The following is a 24,522-nucleotide window of genomic DNA, read 5'->3' as shown; positions in this document are numbered from 1 at the left end:
TATTTCAATATGGGTTACCACCAGCTGACGCCGCACAATCGGCAATCGCTCTCCTGGCTCTTGCGGGTAATCAGAACTTTGAGATCAGGACTGGCAAAATACATATGGTCCAAGGGAACCAATTCTCTGGAGCACCTGCCGAAGACCCGCAAGACCATCAGACAAACTTCGTTGAGATCGCAAACACGTTCAAGCTCCATAACGTGTCCGACGAAGCTATACACCTTCGCGTCTTCCCATTCTCTCTACGGGACCGAGCCAAGACGTGGCTCAACTCACTCCCGCCGGGCTCCATCACCTCATGGGCAGACATGCGCATCAAATTTATCTCAAAGTTCTTCCCGTTCGAGAAGATGCATAAGAGACGCAACGAGATCCACTCGTTCGCGCAATACGACGGGGAGTCCTTATTTGAAGCATGGGGGCGCTTCAAGGAGTTAGAGCAGAGGTGTCCCAGTCATGGTCTCTCGCCATCGTCTCGCACCCTAGTCAACACGACCACTGAACGGTCGTTCTTTCAGAAGACGGAGGAGGAAGCTCACAACATCCTTGAGGAGCTGGCATACAACAACGACCAATGCCCTTCCGAGCGAATGATTCAAAAGCGCGAGCCATTCACGCCCAAGATGGAATTGATAAAAGTTCTTGCAGCACAGGTGGCTGAACTCACCAAAACGCTCCACGAGCAGAAAGCTACATTTCAGGCTGTCCAAGCCCCTACTCCTGAGTCGTGCTTTTGGTGTGCCGGCCTTCATTCTAGCGATGAGTGCGCGCAAGGGGAAAATGGCCAACAAGCAAATTTCATCAACAATCGACTGCCCAACCAGAATTATAACAACTACAATCAAGGCTCGAGGAATAACTATCAGAATGGGGGATGGCGCGGTCCCCAAAATAACATGCCGATGCAACCCGCACCACAAGCTCAGCCTCGACTGCCTCAGAATCAGCCCCGACCACCGCCATATCAAGCCCCACCATTGTGAGCTTACAAGGACGAGACCAATTTGGAGGAGCTCATAGCTAATCTGGCCACGTCGACGACCACCTTCGTGAATTCCACCACCGATTTCATGAACGATACGAAGACGGCACTATCGAACCAATCGGCTCAGATCCGAAATCTCGAGACGCAAGTGTGGCAACTCGCCACCGCCATCCACACACGACCCCAAGGCACACTTCCAAGCACCTCCGAAGTAAATCCAAGGGAGCATTGCAATGCCATTTCACATCAACACGTTGCAGTCATTGTGGGGGATAAAACCAAATCCTTTTATTTAAAATAAATATCTCAGGTGGGCTTCGAGTCAGCCAAAGCCCATTGTCTATTTTGTAGGTCGGCCCACGGAATCAATCTTGGGCCCAGTTCGATCTCGACAGATCGGCCCAAGTCCAATAACGTCTTCCAATTCGACCACGTCCTCCTGGCCAGAAGAATCGGTCAGTCAAAGAGAAGATCACACCGTGAAGACCGGATCTAAGACGATTTCAGCCTTGACAAGGAGTGCGGATCAAAGAACACGTGTCTTCGGCAAGGAAACTCCAACTCGCCTACAAATAGAAGAAGAAACGACGATTTTCGCACATGCAAGCTTACGATTCTAGCTCTTAACCAACCATTTCTTATATTCGTATAGTTTATATTCTTGAGCTCGTCATCTTGAGTTCGCCACTTCGTCCTTCTTTGTAATGCAGTTTCAATAGTAATAAAGTTATTATTGTTTTCCCTTCGTTAAAACTTTCCACTTCTACATTGTTTCTTGTACGACGTCTTCTGAGACCCTTATAAAATAAATATCAAATATTAGCATATACTATTATTTGTGATTATTGAACGATCCAAATATCGACATCAACAATTTGGCGCCGTCTGTGGGAATCTTCAGAAAGACTAACCTCAGAAGAAACAGCTCGTAAATTTTTTTTACCATGTCTTCCACTCCAACTCATTATGAATCTGGAAAGGAGATCCCCGGGGATCAGGGCAATCCTGGATATGCTGACCCAAAAAATCGATGCATAGGCAGAGACTAACCGAGCTCTTAATGATCGGTTAAATACTCTCTCGACTCCTCGAAACACTTCGGAACCTCAGGCGGGATCCGGAGATACAACCGCCTCTGAATCTGCTCGTCAAGCAGCCTCGGCTGCGTAGACGAGCCGGGCTCTTCCTCCTGGAGTCCGTCTGGATTTCTCTGGGATCCAGGTCACCCAAGGAACAGACCAGTCTCCCGGCACAAGCTTCCAGCATTGGGGGACTGTTGGCGAAGTCGCGACAGAAGTCACGATCGACCCTTCCGGTCTCCCTCCGCCTCCCCTAGGGGAGCACCATCCGGGTCTTTTTTGACTAATGCGGGACCTCGCCCTTCGGCGACCTATCGAATGTTCACCCCCCAACATTTTGGTGGGATGAATCAGAGCCCGGTCAAGGCGACCGCGGTCACACCTACCCGTACGGGACCTCGCCTCTTTCACGGGGGCGAACCCAGCATGACCGAACTAGATCGATTTAAGGAGTCAATAATGGCCGAACTGAGAGCCGTTCGCTCAGAATTTCATTCCACAACCAGTTCGGCCCCCGAAATAGATCGGCTCATTGAAGAAACAAGTAGAACTCCTTTTGCGAGAAACATTACCGAAGTGCAGCTGGGAGATACCGGAAGGTCCGCCTTCCGCGGTATAACGGTACTTCGAGTTCGAAAGCTTTTATCTTGTCCTTCAGAGTCGCAATGGGATGGGTTATGCTCACAGAGAGAGAATTGGAGGCGGGTTACTGCCAACTATTCACATAAAGCTTATCTAGGTCCGCTTTAGAGAGGTTCTCCAAACTCGAGCCGAACTCTATCGATAGTTTTGACAAACTATCCGCTGCATTCCTGAAACACTATTCGATGTTCATGGAGGACGATCTGACCATAACAGATTTATGGGGAATTCAACAGAAAGAGAACGAATCCTTGAAGGATTTCATGATCCGTTACAAGGATGTGCTCTCAAAAATCTCTAACGTATGTCACGAATCTGCCATACTCTGAGGAACGGGTTAAGGCACAACTCAAAGATGAAACTAGAGATAACTGTTAACCGTCCCCTCACGTTGGAAGATGCGATTCACAAAGCCGCGAATTATGCGAAAGTCGAAGATGAATTCGCTTCCTACGAGAGGCAACATGCGGCTGAAAAGAAATCGCCCTCCAATACTTGGATAAGGCCTGTAAATGATGGGGGTAACCCTCGCAGGGTCAATCCCCACGATGCTACGCCTCATGCCAGAAAGCAACATGCCCCTCCTAATTACACCTTCAACGTCGATGAAGATATTAAGGAGGGACGTCCCTAGGCAAAGAAATGGACACGGGACCCCTATGCGTATTGCAGTTTTCATAAGGCTAACGGCCATGACACAGTTAATTGTGAAACCATGCGCAAGACTCTAGCAGAAAAATATGCAAAAAGGGAACTAAAAGACGTTGATCTAGGACCCCCGCCAAAAAAGAAGGTATTTAACAACAACAACAGAGGAAAGGAAAACCCCTCCCCCAAGAGATCAAGATCCGTTGAGGAAGGGGAACCAAATTCCCCACCGACCATCGCAAAACACAGGGTTGACTTCATAATGGGCGGCTCAAAGTTTTGCAATAGATCAGTCAACTCAATCAAAGCATATCAACGTCAGTTAAGTAATCAGACCACCAGAATCAGACCAGAACGAGACGTCCAAATCTCGTTCTCTGAAAAAGAAGCCATAGGGACAACCGATCCGCACGACGACGCACTCGTAATCACGATTGACGTGTCAAACTGTGAGGTCGCAAGAGTCCTAATTGATGGAGGCAGCTCCGTAGATCTTATCTTTAAGGATACCCTGGCCAGGATGAGAATCAGCGAGGACTAGATCGAAAGAGAACAAACCCAATTGACAGTTTTCAATGGGTCAACTACTCCATCCTTAGGAACGATCAGGTTGCCCATAAAAACGAATGGAATCAATAAAATAGTAGAGTTCCAAGTACTAGACTGTCTCTCCCCCTACAATATTATCTTGGGAAGACCATGGATACATAGGATGAGGGCTGTGCCCTCAACCTTTCATCAATGTATTCGCTTCCCTACGCCTGAGGGGATAAAAGAGATCCGAGGCAATCAGACAACCTCCCGCAGCTATTATCTCACTAGTCACAGACATTACGTTAAAGCGATTAAAGAAGAACAATAGCAAATGAGCGTGGAGTCGGCCAAGAGCATTTCTGCACTAGAAGAACCCGACTCCCTTGATGCGCCAAATACCGAGATGACAGCCCAAGTGCAGCTCGATGGCTCCGATCCTTCCAAGGGTGTCGGAATCAGGGCCGAGCTTAAAGGTGGTATCAGGCGAGAGCTGATCTGTTTCTTGAAACGAAACAAGTCCACCTTCGCCTGGTCAACCGAAGATATGCCAGGAATAAGCATCAACGTTACATCTCATCAACTTAACGTCGATCCCAGTTTTAAACATGTAAAACAAAAAAGACGAAAGCTCGGTCCCGACAGGGCACGGGTCGTCAACGACGAAGTCGAAAGACTGCTCAGTGTAGATTCACCGATCATCGTCGTGAAGAAAAAGAATGGGAAATGGAGGGTATGCGTAGATTTCACCGATCTGAATAAAGTATGCCCCAAGGACAGCTTCCCGTTACCCCATATCGACCAGCTAGTCGAAGCAACCGCGGGACATAAGATCCTGTCGTTCATGAATGCATTCTCAGGATATAACCAAATCCTGATGCATCCAGAAGACCAAGAAAAGACATCTTTCATCACCGACCAAGGCACGTATTGCTACAAGCTCATGCCCTTTGGACTAAAAAACGCTAGCGCCACCTACCAAAGGTTAGTCAACAAAATGTTCAAAGAAAAGATAGGAAGAACGATGGAAGTATACATCGATGACATGCTCATAAAATCCCTAAGGGAAAACGATCATATAGGACATTTGGAGGAATGTTTTGAAGTATTGAACAAGTACCAAATGAAACTTAACCCCACCAAATGTTCATTTGGAGTTTCATCCGGAAAATTCCTTGGATATTTAGTTACCTAGCGAGGAATTGAGTCTAATCCGGATCAACTGCACGCCTTGCGAGTGATGCCTTCACCCTGTAATAAGCGTGAAGTTCAAAGTTAACGGGACGCATCGTTGCCCTTAACTGCTTCATCTCTCGATCCACGAACAAATGTCTCACTTTCTACCGGCTCCTTAAAGGAAACAAGAAGCTCGAATGGGACGACAAGTGCAAGGATGTATTCAAAAAATTGAAGGAGTATCTAACGACACCCCCTATCTTGGCAAAACCCATCGCGGGAGAGCCGCTCTACCTATACGTCGCCGTATCTCAAGCGGGCGTTAGTGGAGTACTCGTCAGAGAAGAACAAGGGGACCAACGACCAATTTTTTATAGCTGAAACTCGATATCCTGTTATGGAAAAGTTGGCCTTGGCCGTCGTTTCCGCCAAGGACCTTAAATACGTTTAAGGTCTCGGATTTGTGTTTTAGCAAATAGACAAAACCATATCTTGAGTAATCATCGGTGAAGGTAACGAAGTATTCGTATCCTCCACGTGTCTGTTGACTGAGCGGACCACATACATCAGAATGTACTAGTTCCAGCAACTCAGTGGCTCTTCTACCCTTATCGGAGAAAGGTCGCTTAGTCATTTTTCCTTCTATGCAGGATTCACAAGTAGGTAGTGAACCTATTGTAGAGGCTTGGATTGGACCGTCCCTCACAAGTCTTTTAATCATGTCTAGACTGATATGACCAAGTCTTAAGTGCCAGAGATATGTTGATTTTATTAGATCGGAGGATTCAGATAGTTTGATCCTCTTTGGCTCACTAACTAGATCATTATCTATTTCGGTTGTTGGAATTGATTCGTGACAATGACCTCATGGACCCAAATGAACAAAGCTTGAGCTAAACACTTGGACTCAAAAGTTCACAAACCTTTTCCAAGTTTAGCTTAATGCCAACTGACTCCACTAAAGAGTTGACACTGAAAATCTCTCGGTTCAAATGAATTTATTTTCTACTCAAGAATTCAACCTAATTATGATGAGCGGATCCACTGAATATTATCTATGTTTACCCTTCATGAATGTCATCAGCTAGTCGGGATTTACTAAATTACCATTTTACCCTTCTAGCTGTTATTCCTTTGTCGCTTGTGAATAAGTTAGAAACAATGTATTGACAAGGAGCTAACAAGTCACATTGTTTCATCCAAAAGAGTCAGGACTCAATTTGGACACTGGCCAGATCATTTATTCACACTCCAAGGAACAAAGCATGAGGTGACATACATTGCATTTCAGCAATCTTGTACATTAATTCCATATCTATGAGAACTTCACAAAGTTACTCATGACATTCTCACAACTTAGTACTTCACCAATAGGCCCTGTTCGGAATCACATAGTGAGTCCGAACTCTGACTTTCTCAAATGAGAATACTAAGGTGTGAAATGACATGTCTCATTTCAGGATTAAGGTAAGCATGATGCAATTCATACATAGTGACTTCGAGACATAAGAGGTTAAATGGTTTGTTCTTATCTTGTCTCTAGAAGTGCACTGGTCAATTCAGTACCTTCGGAAGATACCTAGAAGAACTATAGTGTCTCCAACTCTCAACGCCTCATTACCAGACATCATAGATTCTTCTAACAATCATACTGGGGTCAATAGTCCTTTGACCCTTAGATTGCGAATATATCGTTTTAAGCAAACTACGAAGAGTTTGTTCATGCAAATCTACATTTGTCTCTTCGTAAGTTGTTTAGTTTTTTTATGGACTAAAATGTTGTCAATGGTGCCCACAAGAAGAGTAGTAGTGTCTATTTGTGTACATTTGATGTAATATAGTCTTACGAAGACTCTTGCTTGTAATTGCTTATTCATTAATAAAAAGTTGAAGCGTTCATTCATTCTTCCTTGTCTGAAGCTTTATGATAAAACCAAAGTCTTTTAGTCCATAAACAAACTAAACAACTTACGAAGAGACAAAGTCTTTTGTTGTTCCTTGAATGGTTTCAAGAAAACCAAAAGCTTAGAGGAAGGCGAGTTCTGTTTCAAATGGGGTGATGGGAGCCTGGTGTCTGCAAAGGCTGTGGGATCCGTGACGCTGTCTTTTGAAGACCGCACTTTAAACTTGAATAATGTTTATTTTGTTCCTACCTTTGGGAAGAACTTAATATCCGTTGCTCGTCTTCGTGAGCAAGATTATTGTTTAAAGTTCATTAAGAATGGAATTCGTATTTCGTTTCCTGATAATTCTTTTGTCACTGATGCATGTATGAAGAATGCTCTTTTCTACATCTATCCCACTCAACCTTCTCTTTTAGACACCGAAATAGACAATGATCTAATTAGGGAGCCAAAGAGGATCAAACTTTCTGAATCCTCCGATCTAACAAAATCAACACACCTATGGCACTTAAGACTTGGTCATATCAGTCTAGAAAGGATTAAGAGACTTGTGAGGGATGGTCCACTCCAAGCCTCTGCAATAGGTTCACTACCTACTTGTGAATCCTGCATAGAAGGAAAAATGACTAAGCGACCTTTCTCTGATAAAGGTCGAAGAGCCACTGAGTTGCTGGAACTAATACATTCTGATGTATGTGGTCCGCTCAGCCAACAGGCACGTGGAGGATACGAATACTTTGTTACCTTCACTGATGATTACTCACGATATGGGTTTGTCTATTTGCTCAAACACAAATCCGAGACCTTTAACGTATTTAAGGTCTTTAGGGCTTTAGTGGAAAAACAAACTGGCAAAGTGATCAAAACCCTTCGATCTGATCGAGGTGGTGAGTATATGTCTGGAGAGTTCGATGACTTTCTTAAAGAAGAAGGTATCGCTTTTCAGCTTACCGCACCTGGCACACCTCAACAAAACGGAGTGTCAGAGAGAAGAAACCGAACTCTTATGGAGATGGTTAGATCGATGATGAGTTACTCATCACTCCCGCTTTCCTTTTGGGGATATGCCCTCGAAACAGCCGCTTACATTCTGAACCAAGTTCCGTCTAAAACGGTTCCTGGTACTCCTTATGAAAGATGGACTGGCCGTAAAGTAAGTTTGGGCCACATCCGAATTTGGGGTTGCCCTGCACATGTGCTAAGGCAAAAGACTAGCAAGTTGGCTAGTAGGTCAGAATTGTGCCTGTTTGTTGGATATCCAAAAGGAAACCAAAGGTTTCATTTTCTATAGTCCCGAGGACGATAAGACTTTCGTTAGCACGAATGCTCGTTTCCTTGAGGAGGACTTCATGAAGGATGCGAAACCTAGAAGCAAAATTGTGCTTGAAGAAAAGTTGGGTGAGGAAGCTTCTACCTCATCTGTAAGAACTGTTCTTACCCCAACTGAAACACAACCTAACTCATCAGAATCTCGTCAAGTAGTACTTCGACGTAGTGGGAGGGCTACTCAAAAGCCTGACAGGTACATGTCTTATGGAGACTCTCTTGTAGCCGTCTCCGACATGGATGACCCTGTTTCCTATAGCCAAGCGATGGCTTGTTCTGAATCAAACCTTTGGCTTGACGCCATGAAAGTTGAAATGCACTCGATGTATGTCAACAATGTCTGGAAACTTGTAGACCTTCCTGAAGGGATTAAACCCGTAGGGTGTAAGTGGATATACAAGAAGAAAAAGGGTCCTGATGGGAACGTCGAGACGTTCAAAGCACGACTTGTGGCGAAGGGTTATACCCAACAAGAAGGGATTGACTATGAAGAAACCTTCTCGCCAGTCGCGATGCTTAAATCCATCCGCATACTCCTATCCATAGCTGCAGCTCTCGACTATGAGATCTGGCAAATGGATGTCAAGACAGCCTTTCTGAATGGAAATCTTGACGAGTGCATTTACATGGCTCAACCAGACGGTTTCGTGGATAAAGGTCAAGAGACCAAGGTTTGTGAGTTGCTTAAATCCATTTATGGACTAAAGCAAGCATCTAGGTCATGGAATATTAGATTCGATGAAACTGTAAAGAGCTTCGGCTTTGAATAGTCAATAGATGAGCCTTGTGTTTACAAGTTAGTACACGAAGGTAAAGTTGTGTTTCTGGTACTATATGTCGATGATATACTACTCATTGGTAATGACGTGGGTAAGTTATCTGAGGTTAAGGTCTGGCTAGCAAAGCAATTCGATATGAAGGATCTAGGAGAAGCCGCGTACATTCTGGGGATCCAAATCTTTCGAGATAGGAAAAACCGGACCCTGTCGCTCTCTCAAGCATCTTATATTGATAAGATAATGGATCGCTTCTCGATGCAAGACTCCAAGAAGGGCCAAACACCATTTAGGCATGGAGTTTCACTCTCTAAGGACCAGTCTCCCAAGACTGCACAAGAGATTGAAGACATGAAGAAAATTCCTTACGCCTCTGTCGTAGGAAGCCTCATGTATGCTATGCTTTGCACTAGACCTGACATCTGTTTCGCCGTTGGCGTAGTAAGTCGTTTCCAATCCAACCCTGGACCCGAGCACTGGATTGCTGTTAAGCATGTTCTTAAGTATCTTCGAAGAACTAGGAACTCGATGCTTACATACTCAGGTACTGACCTGACTATGACGGGATATACCGACTCCGATTTTTAAGCGGATAAGGATTCCAGGAAATCCACTTCGGGATCTGTGTTCATCCTTAATGGTGGAGCTGTTGTGTGGAGGAGTATTAAGCAATCTTGCATTGCTAACTCCACAATGAAAGCAAAATATGTGGCTGCTTGTGAAGCATCCGAAGAGGCTGTATGGCTTAGAAAATTCCTCAAGTATTTGGAAATTGTTCCAAACGTCGACGAGCCCATGACCCTTTATTGTGATAATAGTGGGGCTGTCGCTGACTCAAAGGAACCTCGAAGCCATAAGCGCTCTGCACATATTGAGAGGAAATACCATTTGATTCGAGAGATCGCGCAACGCGGAGACGTGGAGGTGAAGTAGATCTCTGGCAGATCTATTCACCAAGGCCCTAGCGAACATGGTCTTCGACAACCTTCGAGAGGGATTAGGCATGTAGGACTACTCACATCTTCTTTGAGTCAAGTGGGAGTTTGTTGTCAATGGTGCCCACAAGAAGAGTAGTAGTGTCTATTTGTGTACATTTGATGTAATATAGTCTTACGAAGACTCTTGCTTGTAATTGCTTATTCATTAATAAAAAGTTGAAACGTTCATTCATTCTTCCTTGTCTGAAGCTTTATGATAAAACCAAAGTCTTTTAGTCCATAAACAAACTAAACAACTTACGAAGAGACAAATGTAGATTTGCATGAACAAACTCTTCGTAGTTTGCTTAAAACGATATATTCGCAATCTTAGGGTCAAAGGACTATTGACCTCAGTATGATTGTTAGAAGAATCTATGATGTCTGGTTATGAGGCATTGAGAGTTGGGGACTCTATAGTTCTTCTAGGTATCTTCCGAAGGTACTGAATTGACCAGTGCACTTCTAGAGACAATATAAGAACAAACCATTTAACCTCTTATGTCTCGAAGTCACTATGTATGAATTGCATCATGCTTACCTTAATCCTGAAATGAGACATGCCATTTCACACCTTAGTATTCTCATTTGAGAAAGTCAAAGTTCGGACTCACTATGTGATTCCGAACAAGGCCTATTGGTGAAGTACTAAGTTGTGAGTCTGTCATGAGTAACTTTGTGAAGTTCTCATAGATATGGAATTCATGTACAAGATTGCTGAAATGCAATGTATGTCACCTCATGCTTTGTTCCTTGGAGTGTGAATAAATGAACTGGCCAGTGTCCAAATTGAGTCCTGACTCTTTTGGATGAAACAATGTGACTTGTTAGCTCCTCGTCAATACATTGTTTCTAACTTATTCACAAGCGACAAAGGAGTTGAGGAAATAATAGCTAGAAGGGTAAAATGGTAATTTAGTAAATCCCGACTAGCTGATGACATTCATGAAGGGTAAACATAGATAATATTCAGTGGATCCGCTCATCATAATTAGGTTGAATTCTTGAGTAGAAAATAAATTCATTTGAACCGAGAGATTTTCAGTGTCAACTCTTTAGTGGAGTCAGTTGGCATTAAGCTAAACTTGGAAAAGGTTTGTGAACTTTTGAGTCCAAGTGTTTAGCTCAAGCTTTGTTCATTTGGGTCCATGAGGTCACTGTCACGAATCACATCGAGTAGGAATAGTTAAACTGGAAGCTAAGTCAAAACAATAGCGAAAATTGTCGAAAGGGTATTTTTGTCCTTTTGGACATAGGACGAAATGAATGTCAATAAATTTTTTTTGACAAGGTCATTTGATGACAAATGAAACTTAAAACACTCAGCCATTAATAGTTTATTGGGCCTTGAGGATTAATTTCATTTCATAGAATTTTACTTGAAAATTCTTAATGGGCTTTTCTTATGTTGTCATGAACAAATGAAGAAACATCTAGAAGCTCCTTCTAGAAGCTCAAATTTCGTCCAACCCAAGGAAAATAAGGCTGAATTTCGTTCATGCCATAGTGGGAAAGAGAGTTTATTTTGTGCATTGATGTATGAAGATACTTGCCAAAAGAAAAAGAGGAAACAAATTTCCTTAAGAAGGAAAGTGCATTTTCGGCCAACTAAGAGGAAATCAAATGAGGAAACAAATCCTAAGCCTTCATGAGGCATGTTGGACGTGCAAGGCAATAGGAAAAGAGGAAACTACCTTTTGAAGGTAATCCTCCTCCTATAAATAGGAGCCTCATTCCTCACATTTCATTCATCCAAGTTTAAGAGATTTGAGAGACTCTCTCTCTAGAACTTTGGCCGAACTCCTCTCTCTCTCTAGTTTATTTTCGATTTTTTTTTGGCAACTAGGTCCTCATTTGACCTAGAGTTTAGCTCTGCGACTTCAAGACTCGTTCTTAAGTCGTAGTGTTTAAAAGTGCCCACTCACTAATTCCTTTTCTCTCGAGTGATTTAGTGATAGAAACTTTCGTGGTTGCTGCGAGGGGAGACGAGCGTTGCAACTTTTTAAGACCTTCTCAAAGATCAAGCTTCAAGAAAGGTTAGTAAACTTCTAGCTCATATTGGTTTTTAATTACATGTACTTGCACTTGTCTAGGTTAGTAAAAACTGTTTTACTTGTAAAAGAAAATTTTTAAAATTCCGCCGCTTACCGAAGCGTTAATTATTTTCTCAAACCCTAGATCGATTCCAACAAATGGTATCAGAGCTATGGTCAAAGAGATGCATGTACATGTTTTTAAAATTATGAGCTTGAAAATCGTTTTCGAAAGTATACTAATTTTGTGACAAGTTAGAATTGTTATCTTAGATTTTTTTTTAATTTATTGCTCATGTCTTTAAATTAAAAAGAATGTTGATTTTTTATGAGTTTGGGATGTTTTTAAAACACATTAGAATCAGTTCTAAAAGTTTTTAATATTGAAAAACGTGTTTTAAAGGTTTGAGAAATTTCGAGTAAAATTTTGTGACTAGTTTTGATATCTTGCTAGTTTCTTATTTTTACTTGAATCGTTTTATGCATGTTGTTATTTCTTTTATTCTATGTTATTACCCTGCTAATAAAACACAAATAAAAGCTTTAAACAACATCTTAAAACGTTCCGTTACACTCGATTCTTTTTCGCACCTAAAAAGGACCAAGCTTTAATTTATTTTTTTTTCTTCGAGCTGGAGTAAACCCGCATTAAAAGTGGCATAACTCTCTGCTCAGAAATCTAAATTTAATGATTCTTGAATCAAATTAAAGCTCTGTCTGTCCTCTGTCCAATGCCACCGGTTTCGGCTCAAAAGGACATCGGAGCCGCCAGATATGGCGATTTTACTCCGAGGTGTGCGGCTGTCTGAAACTCCAGTTTTTTAAAAATCCGGATTTTCAAACCCCACTACCATGAGTTATAGAACTCTAATGAGAAAATTTTCTTGAGCAAAAATGTTTTTCATATGATTATAAACATGATGTGTAAGATTAAAATGTTTTGATTTTTGAAAGTTTAATTGAAATTGATTTTTTACAAAACTAGTTTGAATTTTGAAAAACCGTTTTCACTTTCAAACTTGAAAATATTTTGTCATCCAAATCAAATAAATTTTCAAAATGTTTTCAAAACTATATCTATATCACATATGTTCAAAATCTATATGCTCTTGAAAATTTGAGTGGGAGGTCTCCTTGTAGACAAGCCGAAAAATAAAAAGATGTGTAATCTCAAACTTTCAAGTGTTCGAGTGAGTTGAAGTTCACACTTCCCTCACGCACTTTCCCGAAATAGAAAATAGGAAAAGATCGAGTATGTACCTTGTGCCTTTATGCACTAATACTGCTCTGAACATGTCGATCTAGGATTCTCTTCTAGTTGTCCGCTCTGTCGCTCTCTAACTAGGAAATTTGTTTCCAAACTTATAAGAGTCGATGAACCAACTCCAAAAACTAAGTGGGAGGGTTATATTCGTTGTTTGTAACCCACGATCCCCAACACTAATGAAAAGTGCAAGTGTCGCCGGACTAAGAGTCACCCTCGTGGCCCTCTCTTAAATGAGAGTACTCAAGGGCGCTTTGCTCTGATCATTGCTCAATGAGCTACGTCCGAGAGTGAGACGATGATGACAAGACCTCCCCTCGGCGGATTGTTTTTCAAAGTCAATCTTTTGGACTAAGTGGTTGGTTACACACTTAGACTCAATCCCTAGTAATCCTCCCTCGAGGCCCTGCGAAAGGATGTGAGTGATCAAACCAATTTACAAGGTGGCTAGTCAAAATTGATGTATTGACATCTTGGCTATGCATTAATGATGAGTCATTTACTTATGAAAGGAGACTCGTTGCGGCCTTCCCTCGAAGGAGTAAAGTGTCATTTCGTTCATAACACCTTTGGATTTTATAAAAGTCTTAATAAAACTTAAATCCTAAACCAAAGACTAATCATAAACTTGTTTCAACTTTTATAGGCAATATGTCTCCCAACTCTCTCTCTTTTATTCTTTCCTCGAACAAACTCGAAAACGAAAAACTACATAGACTCGAAACGTAACCTCGACATAATACCTACCGTTAACAAGCACAAATGGGTACTCACCACCCCATGTCCTCCTCTGACGAATGATGATTCAACTCAAGAGGACAATGACGCCTTAGTGGCCTGGCTTCGATCCGATGAGATTGTGAGGTGCTATATCTTGGCATCTATGAACAATATGCTGAAAGAACAACATCGTGACTTCGAGACTGCCGCTGACATGCTCTACAATCTCCTTGAGATGTTTGGAGGGCAAAGGCGTCAAACAAGGCTACAAGCAGTCCGACAGTTTATGAACTGTCATATGCAGGCTAGGACTCCTGTTGGAGACTTTATGATATTGATCATTAGTCATCTGAGTAAAATGGAAATCCTAGGATCTGAGATTGATGGGAAGAATGTCATAGATGTGATCTTAGAAACTCTCCCCGCATCTCTTGATACCTTCAAGATGAACTACTCCATTAACAAGCTAGAGTACACTGTTACCAAGCTTATGGAGGAACTTCACACTGCTGTAGGTTTCACTAAGAGAAAGAGGAATCAAGGAGAGGCACATGCTACTGAGCAAAAAGCCTCCGCCTCTGGAACTGTGAAGAGACCTTACAAGGCCGATAAAAAGAACTGTCCCGCCTATCTCAAAGCAAAGGAACATAGTATTGTACTAGTTACCGAAGCGTGCTTAGTAGCTGATAATGTATCATCGTGGATTATTGACTCCGATGCTACTAACCATATTTGTTGTTCCTTGAATGGTTTCAAGAAAACCAAAAGATTAGAGGAAGGCGAGTTCTGTTTCAAATGGGGTGATGGGAGCCTGGTGTCTGCAAAGGCTGTGGGATCCGTGACGCTGTCTTTTGAAGACCGCACTTTAAACTTGAATAATGTTTATTTTGTTCCTACCTTTGGGAAGAACTTAATATCCGTTGCTCGTCTTCGTGAGCAAGATTATTGTTTAAAGTTCATTAAGAATGGAATTCGTATTTCGTTTCCTGATAATTCTTTTGTCACTGATGCATGTATGAAGAATGCTCTTTTCTACATCTATCCCACTCAACCTTCTCTTTTAGACACCGAAATAGACAATGATCTAATTAGGGAGCCAAAGAGGATCAAACTTTCTGAATCCTCCGATCTAACAAAATCAACACACCTATGGCACTTAAGACTTGGTCATATCAGTCTAGAAAGGATTAAGAGACTTGTGAGGGATGGTCCACTCCAAGCCTCTGCAATAGGTTCACTACCTACTTGTGAATCCTGCATAGAAGGAAAAATGACTAAGCGACCTTTCTCTGATAAAGGTCGAAGAGCCACTGAGTTGCTGGAACTAATACATTCTGATGTATGTGGTCCGCTCAGCCAACAGGCACGTGGAGGATACGAATACTTTGTTACCTTCACTGATGATTACTCACGATATGGGTTTGTCTATTTGCTCAAACACAAATCCGAGACCTTTAACGTATTTAAGGTCTTTAGGGCTTTAGTGGAAAAACAAACTGGCAAAGTGATCAAAACCCTTCGATCTGATCGAGGTGGTGAGTATATGTCTGGAGAGTTCGATGACTTTCTTAAAGAAGAAGGTATCGCTTCTCAGCTTACCGCACCTGGCACACCTCAACAAAACGGAGTGTCAGAGAGAAGAAACCGAACTCTTATGGAGATGGTTAGATCGATGATGAGTTACTCATCACTCCCGCTTTCCTTTTGGGGATATGCCCTCGAAACAGCCGCTTACATTCTGAACCAAGTTCCGTCTAAAACGGTTCCTGGTACTCCTTATGAAAGATGGACTGGCCGTAAAGTAAGTTTGGGCCACATCCGAATTTGGGGTTGCCCTGCACATGTGCTAAGGCAAAAGACTAGCAAGTTGGCTAGTAGGTCAGAATTGTGCCTGTTTGTTGGATATCCAAAAGGAAACCAAAGGTTTCATTTTCTATAGTCCCGAGGACGATAAGACTTTCGTTAGCACGAATGCTCGTTTCCTTGAGGAGGACTTCATGAAGGATGCGAAACCTAGAAGCAAAATTGTGCTTGAAGAAAAGTTGGGTGAGGAAGCTTCTACCTCATCTGTAAGAACTGTTCTTACCCCAACTGAAACACAACCTAACTCATCAGAATCTCGTCAAGTAGTACTTCGACGTAGTGGGAGGGCTACTCAAAAGCCTGACAGGTACATGTCTTATGGAGACTCTCTTGTAGCCGTCTCCGACATGGATGACCCTGTTTCCTATAGCCAAGCGATGGCTTGTTCTGAATCAAACCTTTGGCTTGACGCCATGAAAGTTGAAATGCACTCGATGTATGTCAACAATGTCTGGAAACTTGTAGACCTTCCTGAAGGGATTAAACCCGTAGGGTGTAAGTGGATATACAAGAAGAAAAAGGGTCCTGATGGGAACGTCGAGACGTTCAAAGCACGACTTGTGGCGAAGGGTTATACCCAACAAGAAGGGATTGACTATGAAGAAACCTTCTCGCCAGTCGCGATGCTTAAATCCATCCGCATACTCCTATCCATAGCTGCAGCTCTCGACTATGAGATCTGGCAAATGGATGTCAAGACAGCCTTTCTGAATGGAAATCTTGACGAGTGCATTTACATGGCTCAACCAGACGGTTTCGTGGATAAAGGTCAAGAGACCAAGGTTTGTGAGTTGCTTAAATCCATTTATGGACTAAAGCAAGCATCTAGGTCATGGAATATTAGATTCGATGAAACTGTAAAGAGCTTCGGCTTTGAATAGTCAATAGATGAGCCTTGTGTTTACAAGTTAGTACACGAAGGTAAAGTTGTGTTTCTGGTACTATATGTCGATGATATACTACTCATTGGTAATGACGTGGGTAAGTTATCTGAGGTTAAGGTCTGGCTAGCAAAGCAATTCGATATGAAGGATCTAGGAGAAGCCGCGTACATTCTGGGGATCCAAATCTTTCGAGATAGGAAAAACCGGACCCTGTCGCTCTCTCAAGCATCTTATATTGATAAGATAATGGATCGCTTCTCGATGCAAGACTCCAAGAAGGGCCAAACACCATTTAGGCATGGAGTTTCACTCTCTAAGGACCAGTCTCCCAAGACTGCACAAGAGATTGAAGACATGAAGAAAATTCCTTACGCCTCTGTCGTAGGAAGCCTCATGTATGCTATGCTTTGCACTAGACCTGACATCTGTTTCGCCGTTGGCGTAGTAAGTCGTTTCCAATCCAACCCTGGACCCGAGCACTGGATTGCTGTTAAGCATGTTCTTAAGTATCTTCGAAGAACTAGGAACTCGATGCTTACATACTCAGGTACTGACCTGACTATGACGGGATATACCGACTCCGATTTTTAAGCGGATAAGGATTCCAGGAAATCCACTTCGGGATCTGTGTTCATCCTTAATGGTGGAGCTGTTGTGTGGAGGAGTATTAAGCAATCTTGCATTGCTAACTCCACAATGAAAGCAAAATATGTGGCTGCTTGTGAAGCATCCGAAGAGGCTGTATGGCTTAGAAAATTCCTCAAGTATTTGGAAATTGTTCCAAACGTCGACGAGCCCATGACCCTTTATTGTGATAATAGTGGGGCTGTCGCTGACTCAAAGGAACCTCGAAGCCATAAGCGCTCTGCACATATTGAGAGGAAATACCATTTGATTCGAGAGATCGCGCAACGCGGAGACGTGGAGGTGAAGTAGATCTCTGGCAGATCTATTCACCAAGGCCCTAGCGAACATGGTCTTCGACAACCTTCGAGAGGGATTAGGCATGTAGGACTACTCACATCTTCTTTGAGTCAAGTGGGAGTTTGTTGTCAATGGTGCCCACAAGAAGAGTAGTAGTGTCTATTTGTGTACATTTGATGTAATATAGTCTTACGAAGACTCTTGCTTGTAATTGCTTATTCATTAATAAAAAGTTGAAACGTTCATTCATTCTTCCTTGTCTGAAGCTTTATGATAAAACCAAAGTCTTTTAGTCCATAAACAAACTAAACAACTTACGAAGAGACAAATGTAGATTTGCATGAACAAACTCTTCGTAGTTTGCTTAAAACGATATATTCGCAATCTTAGGGTCAAAGGACTATTGACCTCAGTATGATTGTTAGAAGAATCTATGATGTCTGGTTATGAGGCATTGAGAGTTGGGGACTCTATAGTTCTTCTAGGTATCTTCCGAAGGTACTGAATTGACCAGTGCACTTCTAGAGACAATATAAGAACAAACCATTTAACCTCTTATGTCTCGAAGTCACTATGTATGAATTGCATCATGCTTACCTTAATCCTGAAATGAGACATGCCATTTCACACCTTAGTATTCTCATTTGAGAAAGTCAAAGTTCGGACTCACTATGTGATTCCGAACAAGGCCTATTGGTGAAGTACTAAGTTGTGAGTCTGTCATGAGTAACTTTGTGAAGTTCTCATAGATATGGAATTCATGTACAAGATTGCTGAAATGCAATGTATGTCACCTCATGCTTTGTTCCTTGGAGTGTGAATAAATGAACTGGCCAGTGTCCAAATTGAGTCCTGACTCTTTTGGATGAAACAATGTGACTTGTTAGCTCCTCGTCAATACATTGTTTCTAACTTATTCACAAGCGACAAAGGAGTTGAGGAAATAATAGCTAGAAGGGTAAAATGGTAATTTAGTAAATCCCGACTAGCTGATGACATTCATGAAGGGTAAACATAGATAATATTCAGTGGATCCGCTCATCATAATTAGGTTGAATTCTTGAGTAGAAAATAAATTCATTTGAACCGAGAGATTTTCAGTGTCAACTCTTTAGTGGAGTCAGTTGGCATTAAGCTAAACTTGGAAAAGGTTTGTGAACTTTTGAGTCCAAGTGTTTAGCTCAAGCTTTGTTCATTTGGGTCCATGAGGTCACTGTCACGAATCACATCGAGTAGGAATAGTTAAACTGGAAGCTAAGTCAAAACAATAGCGAAAATTGTCGAAAGGGTATTTTTGTCCTTTTGGACATAGGACGAAATGAATGTCAATAAATTTTTTTTGACAAGGTCATTTGATGACAAATGAAACTTAAAACACTCAGCCATTAATAGTTTATTGGGCCTTGAGGATTAATTTCATTTCATAGAATTTTACTTGAAAATTCTTAATGGGCTTTTCTTATGTTGTCATGAACAAATGAAGAAACATCTAGAAGCTCCTTCTAGAAGCTCAAATTTCGTCCAACCCAAGGAAAATAAGGCTGAATTTCGTTCATGCCATAGTGGGAAAGAGAGTTTATTTTGTGCATTGATGTATGAAGATACTTGCCAAAAGAAAAAGAGGAAACAAATTTCCTTAAGAAGGAAAGTGCATTTTCGGCCAACTAAGAGGAAATCAAATGAGGAAACAAATCCTAAGCCTTCATGAGGCATGTTGGACGTGCAAGGCAATAGGAAAAGAGGAAACTACCTTTTGAAGGTAATCCTCCTCCTATAAATAGGAGCCTCATTCCTCACATTTCATTCATCCAAGTTTAAGAGATTTGAGAGACTCTCTCTCTAGAACTTTGGCCGAACTCCTCTCTCTCTCTAGTTTATTTTCGATTTTTTTTTGGCAACTAGGTCCTCATTTGACCTAGAGTTTAGCTCTGCGACTTCAAGACTCGTTCTTAAGTCGTAGTGTTTAAAAGTGCCCACTCACTAATTCCTTTTCTCTCGAGTGATTTAGTGATAGAAACTTTCGTGGTTGCTGCGAGGGGAGACGAGCGTTGCAACTTTTTAAGACCTTCTCAAAGATCAAGCTTCAAGAAAGGTTAGTAAACTTCTAGCTCATATTGGTTTTTAATTACATGTACTTGCACTTGTCTAGGTTAGTAAAAACTGTTTTACTTGTAAAAGAAAATTTTTAAAATTCCGCCGCTTACCGAAGCGTTAATTATTTTCTCAAACCCTAGATCGATTCCAACAAATGGTATCAGAGCTATGGTCAAAGAGATGCATGTACATGTTTTTAAAATTATGAGCTTGAAAATCGTTTTCGAAAGTATACTAATTTTGTGACAAGTTAGAATTGTTATCTTAGATTTTTTTTTAATTTATTGCTCATGTCTTTAAATTAAAAAGAATGTTGATTTTTTATGAGTTTGGGATGTTTTTAAAACACATTAGAATCAGTTCTAAAAGTTTTTAATATTGAAAAACGTGTTTTAAAGGTTTGAGAAATTTCGAGTAAAATTTTGTGACTAGTTTTGATATCTTGCTAGTTTCTTATTTTTACTTGAATCGTTTTATGCATGTTGTTATTTCTTTTATTCTATGTTATTACCCTGCTAATAAAACACAAATAAAAGCTTTAAACAACATCTTAAAACGTTCCGTTACACTCGATTCTTTTTCGCACCTAAAAAGGACCAAGCTTTAATTTATTTTTTTTTCTTCGAGCTGGAGTAAACCCGCATTAAAAGTGGCATAACTCTCTGCTCAGAAATCTAAATTTAATGATTCTTGAATCAAATTAAAGCTCTGTCTGTCCTCTGTCCAATGCCACCGGTTTCGGCTCAAAAGGACATCGGAGCCGCCAGATATGGCGATTTTACTCCGAGGTGTGCGGCTGTCTGAAACTCCAGTTTTTTAAAAATCCGGATTTTCAAACCCCACTACCATGAGTTATAGAACTCTAATGAGAAAATTTTCTTGAGCAAAAATGTTTTTCATATGATTATAAACATGATGTGTAAGATTAAAATGTTTTGATTTTTGAAAGTTTAATTGAAATTGATTTTTTACAAAACTAGTTTGAATTTTGAAAAACCGTTTTCACTTTCAAACTTGAAAATATTTTGTCATCCAAATCAAATAAATTTTCAAAATGTTTTCAAAACTATATCTATATCACATATGTTCAAAATCTATATGCTCTTGAAAATTTGAGTGGGAGGTCTCCTTGTAGACAAGCCGAAAAATAAAAAGATGTGTAATCTCAAACTTTCAAGTGTTCGAGTGAGTTGAAGTTCACACTTCCCTCACGCACTTTCCCGAAATAGAAAATAGGAAAAGATCGAGTATGTACCTTGTGCCTTTATGCACTAATACTGCTCTGAACATGTCGATCTAGGATTCTCTTCTAGTTGTCCGCTCTGTCGCTCTCTAACTAGGAAATTTGTTTCCAAACTTATAAGAGTCGATGAACCAACTCCAAAAACTAAGTGGGAGGGTTATATTCGTTGTTTGTAACCCACGATCCCCAACACTAATGAAAAGTGCAAGTGTCGCCGGACTAAGAGTCACCCTCGTGGCCCTCTCTTAAATGAGAGTACTCAAGGGCGCTTTGCTCTGATCATTGCTCAATGAGCTACGTCCGAGAGTGAGACGATGATGACAAGACCTCCCCTCGGCGGATTGTTTTTCAAAGTCAATCTTTTGGACTAAGTGGTTGGTTACACACTTAGACTCAATCCCTAGTAATCCTCCCTCGAGGCCCTGCGAAAGGATGTGAGTGATCAAACCAATTTACAAGGTGGCTAGTCAAAATTGATGTATTGACATCTTGGCTATGCATTAATGATGAGTCATTTACTTATGAAAGGAGACTCGTTGCGGCCTTCCCTCGAAGGAGTAAAGTGTCATTTCGTTCATAACACCTTTGGATTTTATAAAAGTCTTAATAAAACTTAAATCCTAAACCAAAGACTAATCATAAACTTGTTTCAACTTTTATAGGCAATATGTCTCCCAACTCTCTCTCTTTTATTCTTTCCTCGAACAAACTCGAAAACGAAAAACTACATAGACTCGAAACGTAACCTCGACATAATACCTACCGTTAACAAGCACAAATGGGTACTCACCACCCCATGTCCTCCTCTGACGAATGATGATTCAACTCAAGAGGACAATGACGCCTTAGTGGCCTGGCTTCGATCCGATGAGATTGTGAGGTGCTATATCTTGGCATCTATGAACAATATGCTGAAAGAACAACATCGTGACTTCGAGACTGCCGCTGACATGCTCTACAATCTCCTTGAGATGTTTGGAGGGCAAAGGCGTCAAACAAGGCTACAAGCAGTCCGACAGTTTATGAACTGTCATATGCAGGCTAGGACTCCTGTTGGAGACTTTATGATATTGATCATTAGTCATCTGAGTAAAATGGAAATCCTAGGATCTGAGATTGATGGGAAGAATGTCATAGATGTGATCTTAGAAACTCTCCCCGCATCTCTTGATACCTTCAAGATGAACTACTCCATTAACAAGCTAGAGTACACTGTTACCAAGCTTATGGAGGAACTTCACACTGCTGTAGGTTTCACTAAGAGAAAGAGGAATCAAGGAGAGGCACATGCTACTGAGCAAAAAGCCTCCGCCTCTGGAACTGTGAAGAGACCTTACAAGGCCGATAAAAAGAACTGTCCCGCCTATCTCAAAGCAAAGGAACATAGTATTGTACTAGTTACCGAAGCGTGCTTAGTAGCTGATAATGTATCATCGTGGATTATTGACTCCGATCCTACTAACCATATTTGTTGTTCCTTGAATGGTTTCAAGAAAACCAAAAGCTTAGAGGAAGGCGAGTTCTGTTTCAAATGGGGTGATGGGAGCCTGGTGTCTGCAAAGGCTGTGGGATCCGTGACGCTGTCTTTTGAAGACCGCACTTTAAACTTGAATAATGTTTATTTTGTTCCTACCTTTGGGAAGAACTTAATATCCGTTGCTCGTCTTCGTGAGCAAGATTATTGTTTAAAGTTCATTAAGAATGGAATTCGTATTTCGTTTCCTGATAATTCTTTTGTCACTGATGCATGTATGAAGAATGCTCTTTTCTACATCTATCCCACTCAACCTTCTCTTTTAGACACCGAAATAGACAATGATCTAATTAGGGAGCCAAAGAGGATCAAACTTTCTGAATCCTCCGATCTAACAAAATCAACACACCTATGGCACTTAAGACTTGGTCATATCAGTCTAGAAAGGATTAAGAGACTTGTGAGGGATGGTCCACTCCAAGCCTCTGCAATAGGTTCACTACCTACTTGTGAATCCTGCATAGAAGGAAAAATGACTAAGCGACCTTTCTCTGATAAACGTCGAAGAGCCACTGAGTTGCTGGAACTAATACATTCTGATGTATGTGGTCCGCTCAGCCAACAGGCACATGGAGGATACGAATACTTCGTTACCTTCACTGATGATTACTCACGATATGGGTTTGTCTATTTGCTCAAACACAAATCCGAGACCTTTAACGTATTTAAGGTCTTTAGGGATTTAGTGGAAAAACAAACTGGCAAAGTGATCAAAACCCTTTGATCTGATCGAGGTGGTGAGTATATGTCTGGAGAGTTCGATGACTTTCTTAAAGAAGAAGGTATCGCTTCTCAGCTTACCGCACCTGGCACACCTCAACAAAACGGAGTGTCAGAGAGAAGAAACCGAACTCTTATGGAGATGGTTAGATCGATGATGAGTTACTCATCACTCCCGCTTTCCTTTTGGGGATATGCCCTCGAAACAGCCGCTTACATTCTGAACCAAGTTCCGTCTAAAACGGTTCCTGGTACTCCTTATGAAAGATGGACTGGCCGTAAAGTAAGTTTGGGCGACATCCGAATTTGGGGTTGCCCTGCACATGTCCTAAGGCAAAAGACTAGCAAGTTGGCTAGTAGGTCAGAATTGTGCCTGCTTGTTGGATATCCAAAAGGAAACCAAAGGTTTCATTTTCTATAGTCCCGAGGATGATAAGACTTTCGTTAGCACGAATGCTCGTTTCCTTGAGGAGGACTTCATGAAGGATGCGAAACCTAGAAGCAAAATTGTGCTTGAAGAAAAGTTGGGTGAGGAAGCTTCTACCTCATCTGTAAGAACTGTTCTTACCCCAACTGAAACACAACCTAACTCATCAGAATCTCGTCAAGTAGTACTTCGACGTAGTGGGAGGGCTACTCAAAAGCCTGACAGGTACATGTCTTATGGAGACTCTCTTGTAGCCGTCTCCGACATGGATGACCCTGTTTCCTATAGCCAAGCGATGGCTTGTTCTGAATCAAACCTTTGGCTTGACGCCATGAAAGTTGAAATGCACTCGATGTATGTCAACAATGTCTGGAAACTTGTAGACCTTCCTGAAGGGATTAAACCCGTAGGGTGTAAGTGGATATACAAGAAGAAAAAGGGTCCTGATGGGAACGTCGAGACGTTCAAAGCACGACTTGTGGCGAAGGGTTATACCCAACAAGAAGGGATTGACTATGAAGAAACCTTCTCGCCAGTCGCGATGCTTAAATCCATCCGCATACTCCTATCCATAGCTGCAGCTCTCGACTATGAGATCTGGCAAATGGATGTCAAGACAGCCTTTCTGAATGGAAATCTTGACGAGTGCATTTACATGGCTCAACCAGACGGTTTCGTGGATAAAGGTCAAGAGACCAAGGTTTGTGAGTTGCTTAAATCCATTTATGGACTAAAGCAAGCATCTAGGTCATGGAATATTAGATTCGAT

The 24,522-nt window shown here is 41.6% G+C and overlaps 1 non-coding gene across 1 annotated transcript; it reads right to left on the bottom strand.

The window, feature by feature from the left end:
• Positions 1-362: 362 nt before the first annotated feature.
• LOC149390086 (small nucleolar RNA R71) lies at positions 363-466 on the bottom strand. Its single transcript, XR_016300412.1, has one exon. It is a non-coding gene; the product is annotated as a small nucleolar RNA R71 (small nucleolar RNA).
• Between the last annotated feature and the right edge of the window lie 24,056 nt (positions 467-24,522).

The sequence above is a fragment of the Urtica dioica genome, chromosome 7, assembly GCF_054948205.1.
Source record: "Urtica dioica subsp. dioica isolate 48M chromosome 7, U.dioica_male_clone48M_v1_H2, whole genome shotgun sequence".
NCBI lineage: Eukaryota > Viridiplantae > Streptophyta > Magnoliopsida > Rosales > Urticaceae > Urtica > Urtica dioica.
Note: the sequence above shows the minus strand (reverse complement) of the source record. Positions and strands in the feature narration are given on the sequence as shown.